Below are 24479 nucleotides of genomic sequence, written 5' to 3' on the forward strand. Positions count from 1 at the left end.
CTTCAACTTGTGGAATAAAGTCCTAAAGCCAACACGCGGTTGTAAAGAGAACTGTGAAACTCCTCCAGAAACACTTAAAAAGTTACCCATCATGAACGACTCATAGCATTAAGGACTCTTGAGATGTAGGGGCCACTATAGGATATTTTATCCTTCTCTCTAGATTCTCTCTAGAAAGAATAATAGAGACAATATAAAAAGTGAGATTCAGTTGCAGCAGAGGAATACCTCTAGTTGTAGGAAGCTAAGTGTTTTCCACTGAAGTTGAGTAATCTTCAAAAGATGACTATGAGCTGTATTTCCATGCACTGTACAGAATTTTGTACAGTCTCTCCACTTCCTCGTCAACATTACCCATGCATTTATTAAAAAAAAAAAAAATACACTATGTTACATTATATAATTTAACTGATCTTAAGACCGCCTCCAAGTCCAGTTCGTAATTAGAATACGCAAGAACATCAACGTGGCAGCACTTTTGATTATGCCTGTTGACAACAGATGCTTTAATGAAGAAAAGAGCAAAATCACATCCCGAATGTAATCAGTGGTTGATTATCCACAGATGGATTATCTGGGTACTGGATCAACCCACTGGCCTTCCCCTTACAGCCTTGACTGCACCACAGCTATGACAGACACAACACAACTGCGAGCTGTTTCCTGGTGCCTAAGGTTATCCCTGTGCTCTAAGGAAATGCACTTACCACATTTTAAAAGATGAACACACTGAATAGTCACAGGCTTACTGACATATGTTTTCTATTAACTGTGGCTAATCTTCCCCCTCCCTCTCCCTGCCCTTCTTCATTATCTGGATAACTGGCTGCAGACCTTCTCTGAAGGAGTGGTTTTGGTAGTCATCACAGGGGTGGATTATGAAAGCAGGAGCTCAACCGTGCAAATATCTTAATTATAGGAACAGAAAGGCCTCATCACACAAAGTTTCTATCTTCCAGACCTCTGTATTACAGATCGTATTCTGCATCCTGCAGTCAGCACTGACACCTCTACACAGGCCAGGCTCCCTCCTCCACAGAGTTCAGCAGCACAAGGTTTGTCTGGAGGAAATCTGCACTTCAAACATGAATTTTGGTCGAGTTCGCCGATGCAGAAATATATTCAAGTAGCTGCCTGCAGAAAAGCAGGGTACGGGCAGCAAGCAGCGAGCTCCAGTTCTCTTTGCAAACATCCTGTTGCAGAGGTCCTTGTTTGTTTGCTGTGTTGATAAGCGACAGAGGGGCTTCCAGGGTGCGAAGGCACTTTTGGGGCTCTGTGGCAGCAGGAACTCCTTGCTCACTGGGGTGGAGCTGGCAGCCTCTGGCTAAGAAACTAACTGGTCACTATCCAAACCGCAAGGATTTCAAAACATATGGTACCCATGGGATGGATCTACCCACTTGCAACACATTGCTTTCTCCTTATGCCATCTACTCTCTTCCGAAAATCCCACAATTTCTTTTATTGCAACTTAGCTCAGCTTCCTTCTCTGAAGGAAAAATACATGGAACTTTTGGACTGTATCTAATGTAATAATTCTGTTCCCAATTTCTGAACCCTCCTTTAACCGTAGCCCAGGGAGTCAGCAAAGGGATAAGTTACCCTGAGCTGTGCAAACACCTTGTCTATACTGCATTCATGAGTATCCAGAGGGATAGAGAGCATACACATTTGAGGAGCAAGGAAGGGAAAGAAAGATCTGACTCAGAGCTTGGAAGAGTCCGATGAGGCACCAGGAATACTCCAGGCCTGGGGAATTAGCTTGTTTTATTGGAGGTGAACAAGGACCTCAACCCATGCAAACAAAATTAACGAGAAATTTATTTTTACATTATTTATCCAATGACACGGTCATGTCACATCACTTCAAGATCTCTCTTCTTAACCATAACATTCTCTATGGGAGATGGAAAAAGCAGAGCTTGTAGTCATTTGGGAAGAGTTGGTAGAAAAGGCCCACCTACGAATTATTAGCTAACGGTAGACCCCCCCTTTTTTGGCTTCTGCTTTCTGATTTGGATAAAATTTTTCCCTCTAGTACCACTGTTATTTGCCTGGGATTTATTTACTTAGCTATTGACAGTCAGGTACTCAAGGGGTTGTACTTTTCTTTCCACTGGACACTGTCACTGTGAGCTTCCAGAGAAGCTGTATCACCCACCGCACATTCAGTTTGGAACTGTAAATTCTCCGAAATATCTGGTGATATAAATTCTTGGAACGAGGGGGGGAAGGAGCCTTATGCCATACATATGGGAGCATGGCTACACAGAGATAATACCTGCTGGTAGGTTTTTTTAATGCTTTCATCATCTACATGTCTATATATGGGCTGTTACTGGAAATCATGTGACTTCCTGAAGTTCAGTTTCCCCTTCTTGTAAACACATACCAAAATTTCACTTTCTGATTGCCTGAAAATATATGTGAGGTGCTTCTCAGTAAATTTTTTTGCCCTATAAAAATTGGTATTTATATAAATAATCCTTAATTTATGCTAAACTTTAAAAATGCACTTCTTGGCCACTGACAGCCTTTATAAAGCTTGGATGCACTGGCACGAAGGTATGAAATTTCTTAAGTTTCATTATTTATGATGACATTGGCATCAACAACAAAAAATTACTTAACTCCAGTGATAATAAATGCACTCAGCTGCATTTTCTCTGAGAATTTCAGCATGCTCAGAGCATGGGGGAACTGACTCAGTCTTTATAAGGAGAATGAAATAAATCCTGCTAATTATATCTGTGCTGAGAGTGGGATCTACAATCCATTTATTATATTAGAGCTACAGGGATCTGGTATGTTGTTAGTAAAGTGTCATTAACAGTGTAGCTGTCTATGCTACAGGCACTCTGAAAGATCTTGAAAAATCATGCTTCAGATTAGGTGAAAATACTTCAAACACACTTTTGTGGGTCTTTTCTTCTTGGAATATACTCCCCCATTAGATGAAACAATGCCGGCAACTCCACCAGGAACAAAAAGAAAGTCTTAGCTGCAGCTGGAATTCAGAAATAGATATTGTGCAGCACCAAGAAATACTGTGCATTGTTAAAGGATTCTTTGAAGGAATGCAGGGCTGGAAGTCACTCCCCTGCCGTTTTTCAATTCCCTATTATTAAAGGCCATGTTCCAGAATAGCTCTCAGAAATAGCTAACAGATTGTTAATTAATAGTCACTGTTATATAGGATTAGAAATAAGGGAAAAAACAATTCAAGAGAAACTATAATGTTAGACCCCACCCAGACCATTTTGTAAATGCTCTCTGTGTTGAGATTCTTGTCCATGCTTGGATCTGCCAGGAGTCTGCCTGGTTCAAGCACTGGTCCAGCTGTGGCAGAGAAGTCTCTATGTAGCAGTACGTGTTTGTATAAACTAAGAATAGATGACAACATGAGAAGAGGAAGGAAGAGAGATCAGGAATGCAACGAATGAGATGATGCAAACTAATTGAAGCCTGAAAGAACTTGTTGAGACCTTATCCTGCTATAGATCAATTGCTGTAGTTAGCTGAGCTGCTCCACCTTTCTGATAAATTAGAATAAATCCTGCTTAATTTCAGTGCCATTCATATCTAGACTTATGTGTGTGTCTGGCTGTCTCTAGAATATATATTAGGAAATTTAACGGAAAGCACATGATAGCATCAGTCAGATAAGATGGCTGATGTTCCCTTTGCATCCCAAAATGTTGTAGAAATAAAAAATAATGTTTTCAGCTGAGGTGACTCAGAAATTTGCATCAGCTTGCCAACTTGGAAGGCCCTAGGATGTTTGCTTCAAATAGTATCTTGGTAACAAATTCATATGTCACGTTCACATACACAAATCCATACATAATGAGATTAAAGGTCACAGCTCCTTAGAAGACGCCCTGTTAATACTGAAATATATAAAAAAAATGTCTTCTGTTTACAGGTAGAACACATACTCCGAAGGTGCTTCATTAGATGAAATCATCTGTCTGTTTCTACAGCTATACTCCCTAATAGCCTGCAGCAAGAAGAGCCTCTTGTTTATTTTCCTTTTCCCATGTTTTTTAATCTCTTATTTTAATCGTACCTGGATTTCACATGGGAGCATTACGTTTCACGTAAAGGACTTATTCCAAAGACTTACAGATTTTGGGTAGGCAGAACACATATTTTGTCCAAGAAAAGTTCCCTTCAGTATCTAGGAGCTCCATTAGGAAGGTAGGAATGAGCCCTTATGTTATTTATCGACAAATGACATGTGAACAGTTTATTTTAAGGGTGGCACTACAGAGATGAATTCTATAATCTGCAGTAATAGAAAAAATTAAGAATTGGAATATTTAAACTGCATATGAGAATCAAAAATTCATGCCAGTCCTCTGGAAAACTTCCCCTGCAAAGAGGATGCCATGTATCTTGAGATGCTTACAGACAGCATAATTTTCCTCATAAATTATTCTGCAGACTGGAAAAGGTATATGGGGAAATACTTTGGAAACTAAAGTCATATGATCTGATGTGTAAAATCAGCCGAGCTGAAATGATAAATTCTGAGTACAGCATTAAATACCAGTTATCAGTTTCTTACAAGAAAATACTATGCTTTGGAAATTAAACATCCACACAACTGGGCAAAAAATCTAATATTTGGCATTTGTGCATTTGACATGAAATAAAGAAACCTCCGATTTAGAGTTCAACGTATTTCAATGGATTCCAAATAGCCTCAAGGGCAACTCCAAAACTGAAGGTAATTATGAAAATAAAACCTCACATTTCTCAAACCAAAGGCTTGGTTTAAACTCTGAAGAGAAACTTGTAGAGACCAGTCCAGACTGGATCACCAGAACAGGAGATAAGGGCTGGTTCTGCACCAATCTGGTCATGTCTGAAACACGCCTGTAACTTTATATACAAATGATCTCTATGGCTTCAGTAAAACTATTCCTGCACTTGAGAGAGACGCATATATAAGTCTTAATTGGGTCTTACCTACAGATTCAGTCTGGAGCATCCTGAAAAAAGCAAAGCTTCCATGGCCCTTGACACGGAGGCCTGAAGATTAGGCATCACTCGCTTGATCAATTAGCTGCTATTTGACGCTGTACAGGATTAGTGGTTCAAAACAGGTACAGGCTTGGCATAAGTTCGTTTAATCACAAAAAGGCTCACGGAGTCTTTATCTTGCTAGAAACAATCATCAGCAGAGAGTTTCCTTGCTCGTAAATCCCTAAGCCCACCCCATCGGTGGGGTTAAGGCTCACAAAGGCCTGCCTTTGCTTGCTCTCAGGGGCTCGGACACAATACCTTCTCCTGGCTTCCTCTCTCTCCAGCACCTGTGGCTCCAGGTCAATATTTTAGTCCCTGTAACAGGAATTGGGATAACCAGGAAACTTGGCTCCGCCTTGCCCTGCGGCCTAGTACCTACAGCGCTGGCTCATGGCGCTGCGCTCAGTGCTGGAATGGGACCCACCAGCTCCGTCCTAGAGCCTGGAAGACAGCACCCAGGAAACCCCCCAGCCGCAGCGGGATGCAAAGACCTCCCCGGCCATTAATTCCTCTCAGCATAATGCTACTAAATAAACACCACACGACATTACTGACTTTACCTCTGCATTGGTCCTAGCATGTAGCCACAGCTAGGTATTGCACCACACAGACCTGATATTTGCTTTATGATGATGATCTGTGTTGTCTTATTAACCTCCAGGCCTATTTCCCGTCCCTGACTTGAACCTGCGCTGTTGCTATACTCCCTCCTAATTGCACCAAATCTATTGCTTTCCTCCTCCATGCCCTTGGATAGCAAATAGGGTGCTATAGACATTGTTCAAGATATCCATGGCATGGTGCTGACACTCCTTTTGTACTGACGCTAATTCAGTATTGTAAAAGCCCACATGACTTGCAGGTGCTCTGTTTGTTTTCTGTGATGCTCAGGAGAGAGTTCAGCAGGTTCCCACAAACCTCACAGGCACGGCTGCAAGGGGACTCGGACTGCTGAGACCCCAACATTGGAGTTTCAACAGCAACCCGATGCTCACCGGGTGGTTCTCTGAGTCCCCGGGCTGAGCACCTACACCACGGACAACCACTTACTGCTGCTGGCACAAAGAATCACCAATATTCAATGTTCACAGACTTTTACCAAACACTGCTAAAGCTGTATTTTTTATTTTTATTTTTTATGTTTAACAATGACAAAACAGAATTAGTAGTATAAGTAATGCTAATTTTCTGGTCTACTTGTATTTTCCACCTTTTTCATACTACGAATATTATAAAGTAGCCTGCAGAAGTTCCCAGTAACAGTGGTTTCCTTTAACATACATAAATTCAGGGCCTAGCTTTGGTAGTTTTTGAAACACAAGGACAGCAAAGAAGGCCATTCAGAGACTCAAAGATGTACTACCTTATTTCTCTATATGCATCAGCTGTACATACCTTATTCTGGCCAAACATTAATTGCACCAAAAATTAGGTTTGCTTCCACATTAAGGAATACAGTTCGGCAGCCCAGACTCCTCACAGAGGAGTAAAGCTATGTCCCTCCAACCTCTTGGGAGATGAATTTGACCTTCCAAGTTAGACTCTCGAGCTTTCTTACAACCTTAAAAAGCTTCCATTTCTTCTACTCAACACTGTCGAATCTTGTTTTACTTGGCAGATCCTGTTTCCCACAGACCTGCCTCTACTCCACTTCTTTGTCCCACATCCTTCCCTCAAGAGCCTCCCTTGCTTCCATCTCCCTGGTCATCTTGGACTCATTTCCAGAGATCTACTTTTAAAAATACAGCAGCATGCTATAAACAGGCCAGTCTTGTCAGATTTAAAACTCACTCAAGTCACTGCCTGTGAAGCAGGAGAGAGGAAAAAGGATATTCTAAGGGACCCCCTTGACATGACCATTCATCTGTCTAGATCAGCAGTTCCCAAGCTTTTCAGCTCGCAACCTCGTTTCCGGGCTTGTGACCTCTCTTCCATCAGCACTCCATAGGGCACGACCCTAACTTTGGAAACTTCTCATCTGGATCAGTCAAAACTGACGCCTGAAGAATAATTTTCCAATCGATGCCATGTTTGTTTATGCTGCTGAGTGGCGTGATTACACTGAAGTTCAGGTTCAAACTTGTCTCTTTGCTTGTTTGTAAGTCTGGAAAGAATTTCTGGGTGTCACTCACCCAGCAGAAAGTGAACTCTGTAACTTTTGACTGTTCTGGTTAGAGACAATTATAGCCCGACTGACCTGGTGTGGCATTAATGCACTTGGCTGCACAGTTCAGCTATGCCTAGATGAAGCAGAGATTTTGCTCCTCTGTGAAGTCTGGAAAGATCTTTGTTTTCTATACTTGCACAATATGACCATTCGGATGTAATGGGTACTATACCCAAATCTTTCCTTATACAGTAACATGGTTTCATTTACTACACCGTGTCTCCTGACTGCCTCACACATGCATGCTATTGGATGAACTCTAATGGCCTCTTCTCTTCACATCAGTTTGCCTCTCTTTATGGTCATGGAGAATGTGTGGTTAGTGAAGTATTTAATATTCAGATTTCTAGCTCCGCTCTGTCATCTTTGCTCTCTGGTTAAAGGGTGGGAAAACACAATGGCAAAGCAGACAAGGATTTTTAAAACGCTACCAAAAATGCTAAACTCTCAGAGCATTTGCAGTTTGGATGTGCTACAGCTAATCCTGCTTTGGAATTCCTCGAGGTTAAAATTATTGGGAACTTTTCAACTAGCTGTTTCTCATATTTTCACATCATGTCTGTGCTCAGTCTATTTGTCTCTCAGTAGGGCTCATTCTGCTCCTGCACTACTGCATTAAAGGCCAGTTCCTTTAACTTTGCTGTCCATAGAATCTCTCACTTTGTTCCCTTAGTCTAAGCTCAAAGCAGTTGCTTGACTTTCTGTTTGACCCCAGTGTACTTACTTCAATGTTACTATTTTTCAATTTAAACAGCCAAGAGATATCTGCCTAGACACACCAGGATGGAATGTGAGGAATGTAAAGTGGGAGCTAGAGTACCGACAGCACCTGGGAGCAGCTAGCCTTCATACCTGCCTTGAAAAAAACACAAAATAACTCTCACATCCAATGGGGACCAGTTAATATGAGCATCTGAAAGGACCTACCACCGTCCATGCAGCTGAAGGGGATCAAGTTGCTTAAGATCAGTAGAGAAGACAGAGGAGAAATATGTTTGGGGTCATTCAGGCATGTCTGAATACACGAGGCAGTTGGACAGAACCCCTTTCTGCAAATATTCAGTCTCCATATGAGATTTAAGCATCTGACTCCAGTTGCTGCCAATAAAAGATATTAGGCTGAAGATGTTTCATCATGAAAGACAACCGCTGAAGCCAACACGAGGGCTTCTTTCCCTCAAATATGAGGGCAGAACCCCACAACCTAGTAGTGAAGGTCAGCAAATGATGAAAAGCAACTCCTGCTTTGTTAGAATTAAACTTGTTGAGAGCCAGAACACAACAGAAGCAAGTTCCTGTTGGAGCCTGCAGTGATTTGCATGAGACCATCACTCCTCTGCTAATGCACAGCACTTTGACAGAAGTGTTGCAGATCTCCACTGAATTGGGAATGGTTTTCTCTTTCTTCCTTTGTTTTGTTGACATGCTGCTTATAAGAGTGCACCAAGGTCAGGTTTGGCTTCCTGTGTGCCTTTATGAAATGGACAACTAACAGAGATGTCAAAGGAATCAGGCTGAAGAAGCTGATGTGATTACTGCTGCAGAGCTGAGCATACTCTGGAAAGTCTCTGCCAGAAACCCATCCAATTTCAGCCAGGGAGGATTCAGACAGACAAGAGATTTCAGGTTTGGGAGGAGATTTGTCTGGTTGTGGTTAGGTTTGCCCTTTTTATTATTATTTATTAAATATATTTGAATTTAGTTCAACTGAGTTCAACTGGAATAGAATTTCATTTATTTTTTTATTATTTTTATTTTTCTCCAGAGAGGATGGAGCATCAGACAGGTTCTGAATCTGCAGATACTAATTCTACCTCATGGTCAGAAAACAGGCACCTTTGTGAAAAGCACCCTGCGTAAAGGAAAACCTATGCTGTTATGAGAAAGACTCTCCTAGCTTAGAATAGAGGGTCTTCTCTCAAAGTTTACAGGACAATTCAGCTAATATTTGGGGTCTTTGTACTGGTCCAAAGAAACCAAACAGTACATGGAAGTTTTAGAATGTGATAGATTTCATCTTGCCAAAGACATTTGGGATTTCGTTTTAGCAGCATGGGAAAGATTAGAATGCTTTTGAAAAAAAATTATAAACCGTACAAATCTTCCATGCAATCATGTAACAGCAGCAAAGCAAGGAATGAATAGAAAGTCTAAAGTGAATTCTGCTGGCTACTCTGATTGCTATTGCAAATAAATGAGAATTGACCTGACATTTCTTGGTAATGCTCCCAGTGCCAAGGACTGTATATCAAATGACACTAAGTCCCATAAAAGGGACCAATTCTGTTCAATTTATTACAGGAAAGATAACCATCTTTGCTCATTTTACTCGTATCTGTTCTGAATCTGTGCCCATGAACTATAAGCTGTATAGTGGTATAAGCTGTATAGTGGTGGGAGGGAAACAGCTGGTGAGAGAATCTGGCAAAGTATCAAAGAGAATTCACTGAAAAGCTGTAATTCTGATTAAGAATGGTTAACAAAGTTCAAGGAGTCTCCTATGGGATCTTGTACCCACTAAAGAGAAAGGATCTAGATCCTACCAGTGAAAACTGAAAAATCCATGTAGTCATTGAAAGGTGAGAATGAACTTACTAAAATAAAAGGAAGGATGCAAAAGGAATAACTCACCACAGTTTGTTACCTTTTGACCTTCAATGGCACATTATGCCCTAAACCAGCTCCACAGAAAACACAGAAAACAAGTGCTACTAGATATAAACATGAGAGCAAGTCTTATTCCACCATTTCTCAAAATAAGCTTAGTTATATGATGGTAACAGATCAATTTTGAGACACCAAATTTTCAGTCTCAAAGATAGAAACATTTTATCTACCTCTGGGAAATGACAATGATCCTGCAAACTTGGATGCCGATGCCTTAATTGAGACAATTTTCAGTGAAGGTGCTGAAAGGCATGAACGTCAAACTAAGACCAGGGAACCTGAAAGTAGAATTGTACAAGAGGATGAGTCAAGATAGCCTACAGATACGGGGGTCAAGCAGCCAGGGCAAAGAATAAAACAAGGCACAGGGATTTGAACCTGCATCTGAACGTGTTTACTTTCAGCACAGCATCATCCATATTTGTCACAAACAAAAGCAGAACTTATTTCTGTCCATTACCCTTGAGGAATGCTGCAATATTGCCTTATGACATGGTATTCACTCGCGAGCTAGGCACTTTTCTAAATTGAGTGCTTTCTAACACCACATAATCTTTCAGACTTGCTTCTTTAGTGCGTGCTTTTTTAAATTGTTTTCTGTCCAGTGACTTGGAGTCACATGCTTATGCCACTGATCATTCAGAGATTCATTTCATAAAGTCTCTGGGAAAAGACTGAGGCATGCCTAGATAAATAAAAGAGCTACGTCTGTCACCGAAGCTCCCTTCTCTGCCTGGAACAAACTGAAGACAGGGGGAGATGTTTCCACAGTCAGCACCAGAGCTACCACTGAGGAGGGAAAGGTGCTCACCTGTAAGCTTGAGCATGAGGGCTACAGCTAAGGAGCAGAACAGCCTGAACAGCTTGTTTCAATCCACTGACCATGTAAAACATTTACAAGTGGAAGGAAGTGCTGGGATTGTATGCGATCAGCTCCTATTGTTTCATGAAATGCATTTCTGCAGAAGTGGCAACCAATATAGCCAGGGGTTAGGCCATGTCCCACAGCCACAGACAGCCAGAGCAAAAGCCAAGAGGGTGGCACGGACTGGATGGGCTCAGTCACCTCATGGGAAAGAGCAATGGGGACTCTCATTGCCCCTGGCTGGTGCCTAGTGGCTGTGGAAGGAGCTCACAGTGTGGGATTTGAGTGAGCTGTACTGGTTTGCTTTCAGATCTTGTGCTTATTACCAGAAATTAATAACACGCCACTAGTCTGGAAGCGTTAGTGTACCTGTGGAAAGGCAGCACCCTGTTCCCAGCAGTCCTCGTTGCGTATGCATGGCAAGGATGAAAAGGGGGGCATTGTAGTTTTAGAAGGACAAAGTGATTTTTGCATTCTTGTAGGTCCCTTCTTTCTGTCAGGTATGAATTAAAGCACCTTGAAGGCAACTCTGAGGTGTGCTCTGATCCCCAGTACCAACGATGGCCCCAACCACAGTGCATTTCAGTGCTGCCCATTTGCAGGATGCCTCTACAGTGCTTCATGAGCTGTAAGGAGTGTACAAAATGAGTTGTTCTTGCCTCTTCTGCCCCCTCTCTACAACCCCTGAGAGCTGTCGGGACAGCATATCAGATACTAAACGCAATTAGAAGTCCTGCCCCAGGAGTGACTAAGAGCTTTGTTAAATAAACTGCTCTGGCAGTGACTGGAAAGGTGACTGGAAAGGCTGATGTGTTTGTTCCCTTTAAAAGGGGTGTGAACCTTACAGGGAACACCATCCTTGGGAGCCAACTGCATGCCTTCAGGTATAAGCTACTCCGCTGAATCCTGCAACCTGCTGCGTGGCAAGCTGTAAAGAACTGAACCCCAAAATGCTTTAGCGGGGTGACCACATGGCCATTGGCCACATACCACCAAAGCCCAGGAGCATTAATTTCTTCCACCTCAGGCCTCACAGCACAAGTGGCCTGCTTCATTCTCTTAGGTGCACCTACTCTTCCTGATGTTAGGAAGGATTTAGGTACCCAGAATTAGGCCTCCAAAATGCACCGAAATTAAGGGGTACAAACAAGTGGTGCAAACAGCCCTTCTCTTCCCTGTCAAAACGTGAGGATACAAGGGAGGGCAGCAGATTGTAATGCATGACCAGAAGGTGCTGTAAAATTCCTTGCGGAAACAAGATCTGTTATGTTTATCACTAATTTGCTAAGTAAGGTTAATACCGTGGCATTGACCCTGCCTCGTATACCCTCAGTAGAACTGCCGTGCTTTGTCCACTATGATTTTACAGCAGAAGGGAGAACACAAGGCTGATACAAGAAGGTATTTTTCCACTCCCCCTCCTCTGGGCCCTCACCCCTTTGTAGCAGGGAAGATAACGCTCCTGCCAGCGAGCTTGTTTCCAGCATCAGCCTGTAACCAGCCTGTGCCCAAGGAAAGAGACCGACCAGCCACTGTGGTCTTTTATCCTGCCAGATGAATAGCCTGTGTGAATATCAACATTATCATAAATCATTCAATTGCTGAAAGTCATCTTACCCTCATAAGGATCTGAATAGCAACCATTTCTAAATCCTTACATACATCCATTTACAGCAGCTGAGCAGTGGGAGTGGATGGACCTATTTTTCAGCTAGCATGATAATCAAGCCGTTCCTCATTTAAGAGTGAATCCATTTGCCTTGGTATTTGACCCAAACAATAGCTCTAGAAATTGATATGTAATCTCCAACTAAAACTAAGATTAAGCAGGGGCCACCAAACTCCTTTGTTCCTCAAAACACACTTAAAATCCCTGACCAGATTCTGATCTTGATATGAATCTGAACACCAAATTAAATTCAAAAGCCACGGCGTTAACGTGGTGTTTCTCAGTAGCCTCCTGCGTAGCCCTGAAGATCAGAATCTGTCCTTAATATTTCTGCACATGGTACTGTGCAGAACTAGCTCCAGACTATTTATAGCTCACACTATATATATACACTGCAGCTTCCAAAAGCATATTTTATCTTTTGGGAGGACAATGCTTTCCGAATTGTAAGAAAAGGCATCATTTTGTTAAAAAAATCTGCTCAAACCCTTAACCTGGAAGAGTGGCCCCATGCTGCCAATCAGATAATAAGCTTAATTCTTACATCACACTTTATTTGTAGCTCACTGTGTAGTTAATGGTTGCAGCTTATCTAACAGGAGAAATGTGAAACCAGAGTTTGAGAACAATAGGAACATGCCTGTCACCAGCAGGCTGCCAATGAATCATGTCCCTGCAGTCAAGCTCTCCCAGAAGGTCATTTGCAACAGAAATACATCTCTGCCTGTAGCTGGCAAAACGCTGAAAAGCGTTTTTCAACTTTATTCAAAGAAAACATCAAGCTGATCAATCACCTGAACAATTTCACCTTGCAGTATTTTTAAGTTCTGTTCGCCGCAAAATTTACTAATAAAGATTACCAAGCAAGCAGAACTGCTTGCTTCCGTGTCCGAGGTTCCAGGGGCATTTTAACTTCACCCTGAATTCAGGGAAGCTAAAAGCCCAACCTTTCGCCAAGACAAAAATGACTTAGTGTTATCTTTCATGTTTATTAAAAAAAAAAAAAAAAAAAAGAGGTATTTTTAAACAGAGCAATATTCTTCCACAGCATTCAGAATGGAAACCCTGAATCCACTTAAAGACGATGAATTCTTTAAAAAGGAATTCCTAGGAAACAGAAAGCTGCACTGACTCTTTCTTGCCTAGAGATATGCAGAAAGAGGACAAGGAAGCACTCAAAAAATCAGCTATTACCTGTGTCAAATATGTAAGTTATTTTTGCTAATACAGAATTATTTTAAAGAGACATTTTCACTGCTGTATCTGAAGCCAAAAGACAAATCTCTTCTGCTGCACTTGCAGAAAAGCTCCAGATTTTCTGCAAGAGGGAAGAGAACAGATGATGAGGGGATCTATTCTTTTCAGAAGAATGTCATTGGCACAAACAGCTGGCAGTTGGTGGCATATTATTTATACGTGCAGTTGCTCATGTTTTTTAACTGATAAGAAAGCGATACCTCATTTGCAATTCAGGTGAGAAACATGAGTGGCTCCACAGCGCCACTGGCCCCTGGGCCATGTTTCTTATCATATCAAAAACATCTGTCACAGTGTAAATGAGTTCATTATAAAAGCACATCAAATGTGCAGTTTCAGAATGAGACAGCAGTCTGCGAAGAAAGGAGAAAAACAACCTCCCCCTATAAAAGCTGGGATGGTCTGGCCCATTTTTACCATTTGGGAGGAGGGGGAGCACTTGGAGAGGAAAGGGGGAGAAAGAAAAGAGAGAAACGTTGGAAATGTCACCGTTATAAATTATCCCTTCTCTGGGAGCCAACTGTGTCTGAGAACGGGCTTGGTTTGCTCGCGAGGGTCTGGTGGTTCGCATGCCGAGCGCGCAGACGTTGCGAAATGAGCATCACGACACCCGCCGAGCCCTCTGCCCCTGCAGGCTGCGGACTGACCTGCTCGTAATCCTGGTCCTCCTGGCCCACGGGATTTCAGCTGAGAAAACGGCAATGGGTTGGGGAAGAAAGGCTGTACAAGGGGGTGGTCAGTGTGGGGGTTACCAGCAGAAGTGCGTTTGTGGGGCCTCCATGCGCACAAATGGAAATGAATCCCTTTTTTGGGGGGAGGTGACAATGGGCTGTCAGGAGCTTACACCTCTGGGGAAGGCAAGGTGCATCCTTAACCCATGCTGAAGAGAAAAAGAGGACAGGTTGAAAACAGCTCCCGTACCCACACTCATCCCTGCCGTAACGCTGCACGGGGCCTGAGTCTCAAATGCAATCGTTTGTAATGTGGGCCGTGTTTGTCTCTGCTGCTGTTCTCTGGGGCCGGGTCCAATACCCCTGTGAATATGAGGATATTTTTGTGCTCCTCCTTAGCAGAGACGAGGACAGCCCAAGGTGACTTCGAAATCCCTTCTGCATAGAAGAGACCTAGAAATGCTTCTGCAACTCTGGGGCGTCCACCCTACCCCCTGCCTCCAATCTGTGCCATGCTGAACGACCATTTCCTGATGTATGCTTGGGCTTTTATTAAAAATAAATAAATAAATAAATAAATCTCCTTTCCTCTTGCAGGGAAACCCCGCTGATGCTAATGCACAGGGAAAAACTAGAGACAGGCCCGGACCGTTACTCCTCCAGTCCAAGCCCAGCAGCCAGGCACACGGTGCCTGCTCGCACCATCCTCTCACCGACTGCTGCAGTGAGCCTCCCTGGCAGCTGCTGCAGTCACAGATGAAATGCAAAATACCCTCATTTTCTCCCTTAAGAGTACAAAAACCAAGCATACAGCTTATAAAAAATTCGGGAAAATACCCATGTTAACTTTATGGCTAATCGCAAAACATATTCCTAAATATGCATACATCAGCAGAAGCAGTGGGTAAGGGCTCCCATTCTAAAACAAACAGAAACATGCACTTTGAGCCCTCATATGAAATGGCAGTAAAAGCCCAACCCAATAATTATTTTCCTTGATTTTCAGCCAGACGAGGCACAAGACAAATAAGTCATCAAGGACAAATAAAAGGAGGTTCATTCATCGCATTCAGGGCTGGAATCTTTAATGGTCACCAAATGAACTAAGATAACTAAGTAACCATTGTAAATATTAATCTTTAAAGGAAAACAATACTCCCAACAACAGGAAGCCTGATAAGACATTGGATGTTGCCATCAGTGTTATGGAGTCTCTCTAATTTCCTTATTTTTTTCTTATGCCTGTAGAGGGATCAGGAAGGGGACCATATGGTATCCCTCAAAGGAAGTAAATTAACATTATTAATAGCTAATGTGGGAGAGGTGAAACAGTGATTGTTCGTGGTGGTTGTTATTGTGCTTTTGTTTGGTGGTGGTGGGGAGCCTGCCTGCTAGTGAGCTTAAGCACTCAAGCCAAATTCAAAATCTTATATTTATAAACAGAGATCTGATAACAGTTGCCTAAGCATCCATGATGCTTTGCCAGCGCACGCACGTCAGGCTGATCTGAAGGGACTTGGGGTTTGTCCCAGGAGTTAGCTAATGCACAGCAAGGGACAATGAGGATTTAAGGCATGGTCCCTGTTCCTGAGTAACTCCTCATGTTGACCCTCACGTTCCTCTTCACATTTATTCAGTTTGAAGCAATGCTGCTGATGGAGAGAAGCTGTTCTCTGGCATCCACAAGGCAGCTGCTGAGGGGTCATTGAAGGGGTGGGCTCTCACAGGCAGTGGGCATCGATGCAATACTTTTGAGCTCACAGCGATAAACACCAGCAGGCTTTTGAGGGCTGTGCAGCAATGTAGTATGTAAACAGATATATTTTGTGGGAAATTATGATAAAGTGCTGTTTCAGGATGGATTTCAACTGGTGACCTGAAAGAAGATCTTAGAGTCCTGGGGCTTTTTGCCATTTCCCTGCACTACGTGAAAAAGAATTTACCTTTCTTAGGCCTTTTGCTTTCATCTACCCTCCCCCAAAAAATTACAAGACGGTATTTATTTCTCCTAACAGTCACACTTACAGAATATATGTCATAACCTGTGGCTATTCGGAAGAGTGGAATCCTGATCCCAGCCTCAGCTCCATTCGTCCTAGGATACCTGAACCCTAAACTGTACAATCCCCATTTCTTCCAAAAATCTTATACTCCATACAATCTTCCCAAAAATTAAAGCTGTGGGCAACTCTTAGGTGGCCTGGCAGAGGTGGACTTCATGACATCTTTCATGCAGAGATGATTTGCAAAATAATTTGGCATAAAAAGCTTGATTAAAGTTACCCAGTGAGCTTGGCAGGTATAAGCAAGTTTTGGAGAAATTGCACAATAAACTCTTTAAAAGGAAAACAGTGGAGCCTGGTATAATTACTGGATCTTAATAAAAATTGAGTAGCCCAATAACAAAAACATTATGCTTCGGTGCACATGATGATTGCTTTTATGAAGACAAAGAAATTCCCTCTGCCCTTGAAAGCTTATAGTTCAAGCGCAAGTTGACAGCTGGATTTTGATTTCTAGGTCTGAAAAGGACAACTTGAATATTTTAAGACATTACAGGCTTCAATTAAACTTAGTTTGCTTACAGAGTAGTGGCACCTGTCTCTTTCCCTACGCTACAATTCTATTTGAAAAGACTTTCAGTAAACTCTGATTAAGTTTGTGTCAAAGCTGGTCTAAAATACCTCTTCCTGGGTTTTGAGGGGATATTTTATTTCTTAATTAACTCATCACATTGACCAGAAAGATCATGAAAAGCTGAAATAACTGTGTCTTGTGTGCTGGCCCTGTGGAGTCATATGACAAGGATAAATTGTTCTGCGCTGAAACCTGGATGGTTTATACTGCTGCAAAGTTTTCCATGCTGACTATTTTAGAGCCTTTCAGTATTTCAAGTTACATAAAGTCATAATAAAACTCTTCGTCCTTGGCTTCAGAGAATGGGATTCATCTTGATCAGGACAGGGCTGAATTCCAGACGCGAAAGGGAAGATGCTTTCATGAAGGCTTATGAGAGAACATTTCCAAAACATCTCACGCAACATGAGAAGACAGATGTTTAACCAGGGCAGTTCTACGGTCAGGTGAGACACTACCTCAGAGGAATTAAATGCACCAAGCCAGACTCTTCAGTGACTGAAGACTTCTTAGAAAGACAACAAATCTGTGTATCTTCGTAATCTTAACAACCAGTATGATGACATAACCCTCATTACAACTCATTACGCTGTGGTCACACATTCACTTCAGGTTGTCTGTCCCCACCTTCCATACTCTTTGGGCACCAAGTGAGCATTTCAGAGAATCACTGAGGTTGGGAAATACCTCTAAGGTCATCTAGTCCAACCTTGGTGGTGCTAGATGAGAACAACCCTGCTCTAAAACCACCACGACCTGAAAAAGAGAGGCAAGTTTCAGTGTGTTTATAGGGAATTACAACACCAAGTCCAAAAGTTGAGATCTCAGAGGGCCCTGCCTATCTGTCTTACGCTGTTATCAGTGGGGTTACACTGGGCCATGCAAAGGGCACACACAGGTAACACCTCCCTCCCCCAGCTATTTCTTCCTTCTGACCCATTTTCTGCCCTCACCATGTAATAATTTTGTCTGAGTTCTGTGGAAGGAGTGAGGTATCTGGGGGTGGCTACAATTGCTCAGTTGTCACTTGGACTCTCCACTCACGCAGGTGGGTATTATAGGGTACAGGGAAACCTGGCACTCCCTCTCTCCTTACTCATCCACGTTGGGCCGGGTGCAGGAACCTGCCCTCGTCCCCTGTGGCACACGAGAGCGAAGGGCAGACTCGGCCTCTGCCCCTGCCCTGCGCTTGACCCAAGCAAGACGGTAACAGGCTATTTGTGGTAAAGCTCAGCACTTGATTACTAATCTCAGGGAAGGAGGGGAAAGCACAAGAGGGATTTTGACCCCACGGTGCGTCTTGGCTGACGTGGGCACACACTGCCTCCCAGGGCTGCCCAAGGGAAGTGTGCCTCCGGGGCACTCTTCCCCACACCCCATCCAACACCACAGCCCAGGGCATGCCTGGGGCTTCCAACACGACAATTTCTAGGACAAATATTGAGGATAATTAAGGCTAATCTCTGCTTTAGATGTCTTACAAAGAAGGTCAGGTACTCTTTCCTCGTCAGATGCAATGAAGTTAGGCAGTTCCCATTAATAGCAAGTACTTGTTTCTCAGAACTAATAATTTTAAAAAGCCTTATTTAGTTCCTAAAGATTTCCTAAATTTAATCTTCTCAAAATTCAGACAGGATCATTACAGCAAACTCTATCCCTAAAGAGCTATAATAGTGAATCACATTCCCAGCACCAATCTCCTGTTGGTGTACGATTTCCTTACTGTACCTACGCTAGCAAGTACTGAGGTGCTATAATATTTATGTCCTGAACTCAGGTAATAACATCCTTTCAAATAATTTGACAGGCTAGGGTAGATTAGATACAGTCACATGAAAGCAAAGGAGGAATCTTCCCTAGCAACTTCAGCTATTTTTTTCTTGTGGTCGGCTGATTTCATAATATTTGGTCATAAGATGGTTTTGATATTCACTTATTATCATGACAGGCTTCTTCCTAAATAGCCTTTGGGTAGTAGATGTTTGTACCACCAGCAAAGTGGGGAAACTGGGGCTAACCAATTCCCGCTCTTGAAAGATCCCACCGTCCCCACCCACGGGGATTTGGGAGGATGAAGAACGCAGCACGAGCTCTTCTGCCTATGGATGGGGCTGCTGCCAGGAGGAGATCTGGTAAAACAGTATGTTCCGGCCTCGGTTTCACAATCCTCATGCACCTAAAGCCTGATTTCCAAGAAATTGGAGTAACGGCAATTCCCGTCCATGTGAAGAAGGGATGTTCCCCGGGAACGTCTGCCTTGTGCAATCAACTGCAGGACACTGAAGGTGAAGGACCAGGCAGAGGAGGCCGGCTGGCCTGCGGTCAAGCCAAGGCTGTGCTCAGGCTCAAACACAAGAAGCAAGATCGGTGATTTTGTATGGAAAGGCTGATTCAGAACATAGGGAAAACATGTGGCAACACATACACAGAGCACAGCAACTGCCAAGCCATTTGTAGCACTCCTGGCCCAGCAATCCCCTTTATCGGCCTTCACGTCTCCCTTTAACATCACGTTGCTACAGTACTAGAGCAACTTCAGCAATGTTTTCCATGTATCAGCCTAACAATATTTTAATTAAGCTTAAGGAATCGAGGGACAGCATTTGATCCTTGAGGCTGCACACAGTAACTGAGTTTCACAAATAACCAGGCCCACGATTATGAAAATATGAACAGAGGCTTTCCTATACAGTCCAGGTGACTGCAGTTTTATATACTCCATAACATTAAATAAATGGAGGTTATTTTTATCTCTGTACTGTTCTGTGCTCTCACAATCCTTTGAAAGCTCAAAAATAACTAGAATACCCTGAAATAACCTGTCTGCACTAGATCAAAGAACAAGCAAGGGAAAAACCCTTGCAGTGTGAGGCCAGATGAGCTGTCAATGGTTGCAAGAAACTTCTCCCTAAAGCAAGCTGGCCCCAGGTATGCTTTTTGTGTGTCACTCTCTCAGGCAGCCTGGTCCTAGTGCCATTACTGTCTGTTTTCGGTAAGCCCCAGACAACTTTATAAGTGAATGTACCAACACAAGCACAAAGTCTAGGCACTGTCAGCTTAACTGACTAAATGGGCTATTGATTTTGCAAGGCACCTGCCAAGCTCCCGCAAAGACCTCACAGTCTGGTACTGACAGAAGAGACCAGAACAGGCATCCAGCTCCAAATTCTTCCCTGCTGACATTTTGCATAGTAGTCTCCAGGTTTGTGGGTTTTGTTTCAGTGGAGGGCAGAGCTCTCTGGAAGCAGAGATGACCTCTGAATGATCCATTAAATAACGCGAGTCAAGAGCTCCAAGTGAAGTCCCACCAGCACCAGATTAAAAGCTCCTACAGTTCATCTTACAATTTGCTGGCTCCCAGGGTGCAGTAACAGGACAGGTGGCTGTTGCCATTTTTAAACTCTAGGACACCAATCCAAAGCTTGCCAGATTCACATTCCAGCTTTTTAATTCAACTGGATGAGCATCACATCCTCACACTGCCAACTGTGACTCCTGGGATAGATGCTTGTATTCCAGAGGCTGCTGTGCCAGACTCACTGCTGCTCTGTACCTCCCGTGTACCACCTACAAGACCACAACTTAAACCTGTGAGCAGAAAGACAAGCTCTGACATCCTGCCACCCCTCTCAACAGCCGGATGCAGCTCTGTTTACAGTGCATTCTATGTTCAGGGTATAAAAGGCTCTTATGATGGAAAGCAAAAGAATAGGGCTAATTTACTTCTAACCCATAGTACTATTCAAGCGCCTCTGACTTGCTGTTAGTCCTACTGTTTTGCAAGTAATAAATACTTAAAGATAAACCCCAGTGCATATACAGACCTTTCAACTCCCAGACCTTAGAAGAACTATGCATAAAAAGTTAGATATCATCATATTGCTTTAGAGACTGGAAAACACAGGCTTCAGAAATTTATCAGATAGCTTGTCCAGAATCTCATGATAGTAAAACCCAGAATCACACCTACACAACTCTGTTCTAACTGATGCCCAGCTGTCTGCATAATTTTCAGTCTGGCTCTGCTGAAGTATTTTGTTGTGACAAGCATCTAAATGCTTTATATCACTTTTGGCCTATAAACTATGAGATCACATTAAAAAGATGTAAAACTATAGGGAATGCATCCAAATGTCTCAAAGCAAAATGGAAGTGTTTTAGTCTGAAACTGTAAAAATAGTGTGTGCTTACACAATCAGAAAGAAAAAAACCCCACTATTTAACATAAGTATGCATTCAGATGCCTTATGCACAAAGAAGAAGCAGGCTTGGTGTAACATGAATACTCCTTCAGCAGTAATGTTTGAAATTTTGGGTTGGAGCCCTACTTCTTCATATATAAGGAGAGAGTCAGACTGATCTGTTATTCCATCCTGAGCCCAGCTTAACTACATTAACCATCAGAACAGGGTCATGTTCTGTTAAGTCTGTACTATCACATCCGTTAGTAACTTGAGTCAATTTAGCTGTCAGTGCACTGACATTTATGGTCTCCTATCACTCCTTTGTTTACGTTCAAAGTTCATTCATTGTCTTTTTCCATTAGGGCCCTACATTCTCTGCCCTACTGCCTCGTGCTACTGTCTTCTTACTTGAACCATCAAAAGTTTCTGTCTATCACTAAAGAAGAAATAGTTTCCATAGAAACTCCTAAGAACAGGCTAAGTTAACGAGGCATAAAATGAAGACAGTATCCTCAAGCTCACCCATTTTGAAAATCTAGGTCAGCAATGTTTGCTTAAAACATTCCACTCTTCTAAATCCATGTTCACTTGACTGTTAAGGATGTAATAAAAAGGAAGGCTCTATCATACCCCAAACTTAGCATGTTTAATAAAACACTGTATGCCCACATGAATAAACCATTCTTACAACTCCTCTAGTGTTTTCCCTGTTGCACATCCTTAGATAACCAACGGGCATTTAGTTTTACCATCCAGGTATTTATCTTCACCAAACATTTACTCTGGCCATCACAAATGGACTTTCAGGTAGCATTCGAGTAACCTGTTACGGTATCACCGAGGTCAGGAGGCATTGGCTATGTCACCCGTCATAACCTCAGTTTGAGGATTTACAGGAACAAAAGGACAGCACACGTGAGAGTCAAATTCAGTCCCAACATAAACAACGCACAGACAGAAGCCAAGGAATCGAAACCAATGCTGAAATTCGCTTTGGGTGTGCTCACAGTTGATGCTGACTGATCTCAGCCACCACCACCAAGTGGCAAATCTGATCTGTTGAAGCAAAATGGCTTGTGCTACAATACATTAATTAATTGTATACAGTGGGTTTCCTTAGTGACAATCACATTTCCTCGCCGGAGAAGAAACAGTCATACCAAGTATTAGTGCTACAATATGCTGTAAAGTACATAGCTTATGGAAAGCTTCCTCAAAAGACTGCCGTGGAGGGAAACACTGATGATTTGCTTGTTATTTCCTCTGCTAATTGAAAGCAGATGTAATCACTTGCAATCAAATACCTTCTGAGATGCAACTATTTAACTGCAAAAGAAAAATGGCCAAATTTTCAGGCATCTTTCATTCTGATCTCCAGTATTTATAATTTAAGCTGACTGAGGACCTTCAGCATTTCAGACAGATGATCAATTTGTTCCTGCTAAAAGGTAAGGTCCCATGTAAAGGGCAGCTGTGCTTTGCCCACAGTTGATGGTGTTGGGACTTCAGCTGTTGATGACAAGCAAGAAACAAAGGTTAAGAAAATACCTATAACCTTATGACTCCCTGAGAAAGCTAGGTGCACGTGATGACAACTTACAAAAGAAAAAAATAATAATCTGCTGTCCAATTAAAACCTATTGCAATCCATCCTGTGTTCATGCTGTTATTAAATTTGAAGTAAATCGAGCATTTTTCCAACCAATCTCCTTTCCCTTCCTAAGCCCCTACATAATGTGTTGGTTTAGGAGTGACATATAGCCAGGACAGTTTGAACAATTTATCTGAAGCAGAACAGCAGTCCCCACAAACACTTTGGTGTAATCCAATTACACTAATTAAAATAATTATTTCCACTTAACTTGTTACTGAACTGCTTGCTTGGCACATCTAGAGTCAGCCCATACAAAGGTCAGGTGCAGCCTCTCAAAAACTCTAGGGAAGATAGAAAAGGAGTGTTGCAGGATACAAGTCTCTAGATGTTGGTAGTGGTTTGGTTTTGCTCAAGTATGCAAGCTAACAATGGGCAGGTGGAAAGCCTGCAACTTGCTTCATCTTGTCTACACGCGTCATGCTTCCCCCCCTTAGCTCTCAGTCCCCTCCTCAGTTGTGCTGCAAACTGAATTCCCAGCCTGGGAAGTTTCCTCTGGTAGTAAATTAGAAAACAAGATGTGCTGAAACCTAACAATTTCTCTCTGAGGGTGGGTACTCTGTAGAGCTAGTCCTAGAATAAGAATCATAATGACTGCCTAGACAGCTTGCTCTCTAAATTTGCAGCTGGAGCATTTGCTACTCGTGCCTACATCTGCAGAAACTCTGGAGGAAAAAGCAGTCTATTTTAGAGGAAAAATGAAAGAGACATAAATGTCAAACTTGCTTTCCTTTTTTTTTTTTTTTTAATAGTCTGAGCCTAAAGAAAAGTTTTCAATTCATTCTATGTTGCCACTATAGCTCTGTCTCCATCGCTTTGCAATTTTACAGTGTGCCTGTCTGCTGCCAAATCCTTCCCTCAACACAACCACAGAGTGCAAAAATTCTTTGCTTCCCTCACTTGAACCTCCAGCAACCCTCAGCAGCTTTCTTAACTGCAGCCTTCCATGCAGAAGCACACAAAACAGTCCTCAATCATTCCCACTAGACAAAAAAATTAAAGCAGGCTGTGTATTTTTTTTTCCACTTGTATCAATAACATCGTCTCTGATATTACCTTGAATAATCCCCTTTTTAACTGGCTACCTCAGCAAGCCTCTAGGTCCTTCAGAAGGCCACCATTCCTCTGGCTCATGCAAGAGAGCGAGTCATTTCCCCCCTTTGCTGACCCAGAGCCATGGGATTTCTGCTTCACCATCTGAATTCAGCCACAGCAGGTGGGGAAAAAAGAAAAAAAAAAGAACAGCAAATCAACAGGGATTTCTGTATAGTGGATGGTGGCTATCAAAACTGGTGCACTGGTGTTTTCTTGCATGACCTCATATTCTCACTCGCTGCTCTTGTCTATATTTGAAGGTCAAGGCCATGATATGCATCCTATTAATGTTTCTCTGTGGCCTGGATTTTTATAGTCTACTGACATCTAGGTGTTCATGCTGCACTTGAGATAACTCCCTGTAGTCCCCAGGAGGCACATAAGGTTATCTGTTAGGCTATGTGCTTTCATTCACAAAATAGATGCCCAAAACTTCCAAATGAAAAACAGACGAGCTTGGATTAGCTACTGTTTTAACTCTTGAGTGGAGTTAAAGTTAAAAACATTGCACAGCAAAACAAAGACATTCAGACATCAGTGAGCTCTCATTGCTATGATAAAGAAAAAAATTAGCCTGTTCAGTAG

At 42.5% G+C, this 24479-nt stretch overlaps 1 long non-coding RNA gene across 4 annotated transcripts; it reads left to right on the plus strand.

Moving 5' to 3' along the window:
* Positions 1-800: 800 nt before the first annotated feature.
* On the plus strand, positions 801-22756 carry LOC309881841. 4 transcript variants are annotated; one of them, XR_014318197.1, is made up of 3 exons: positions 801-2565; positions 3926-8824; positions 8964-22756. It is a non-coding gene; the product is annotated as an uncharacterized lncRNA (long non-coding RNA). The 4 variants fall into 4 exon arrangements; XR_014318198.1 differs by having other exon boundaries at positions 3926-7516; positions 7953-22756; XR_014318199.1 differs by having other exon boundaries at positions 3926-7103; positions 7391-22756.
* The last annotated feature ends 1723 nt before the right edge of the window (positions 22757-24479 follow it).

This window comes from Aythya marila (genome assembly GCF_965140915.1).
Source record: "Aythya marila genome assembly, chromosome: 10".
Classification (NCBI taxonomy): domain Eukaryota; kingdom Metazoa; phylum Chordata; class Aves; order Anseriformes; family Anatidae; genus Aythya; species Aythya marila.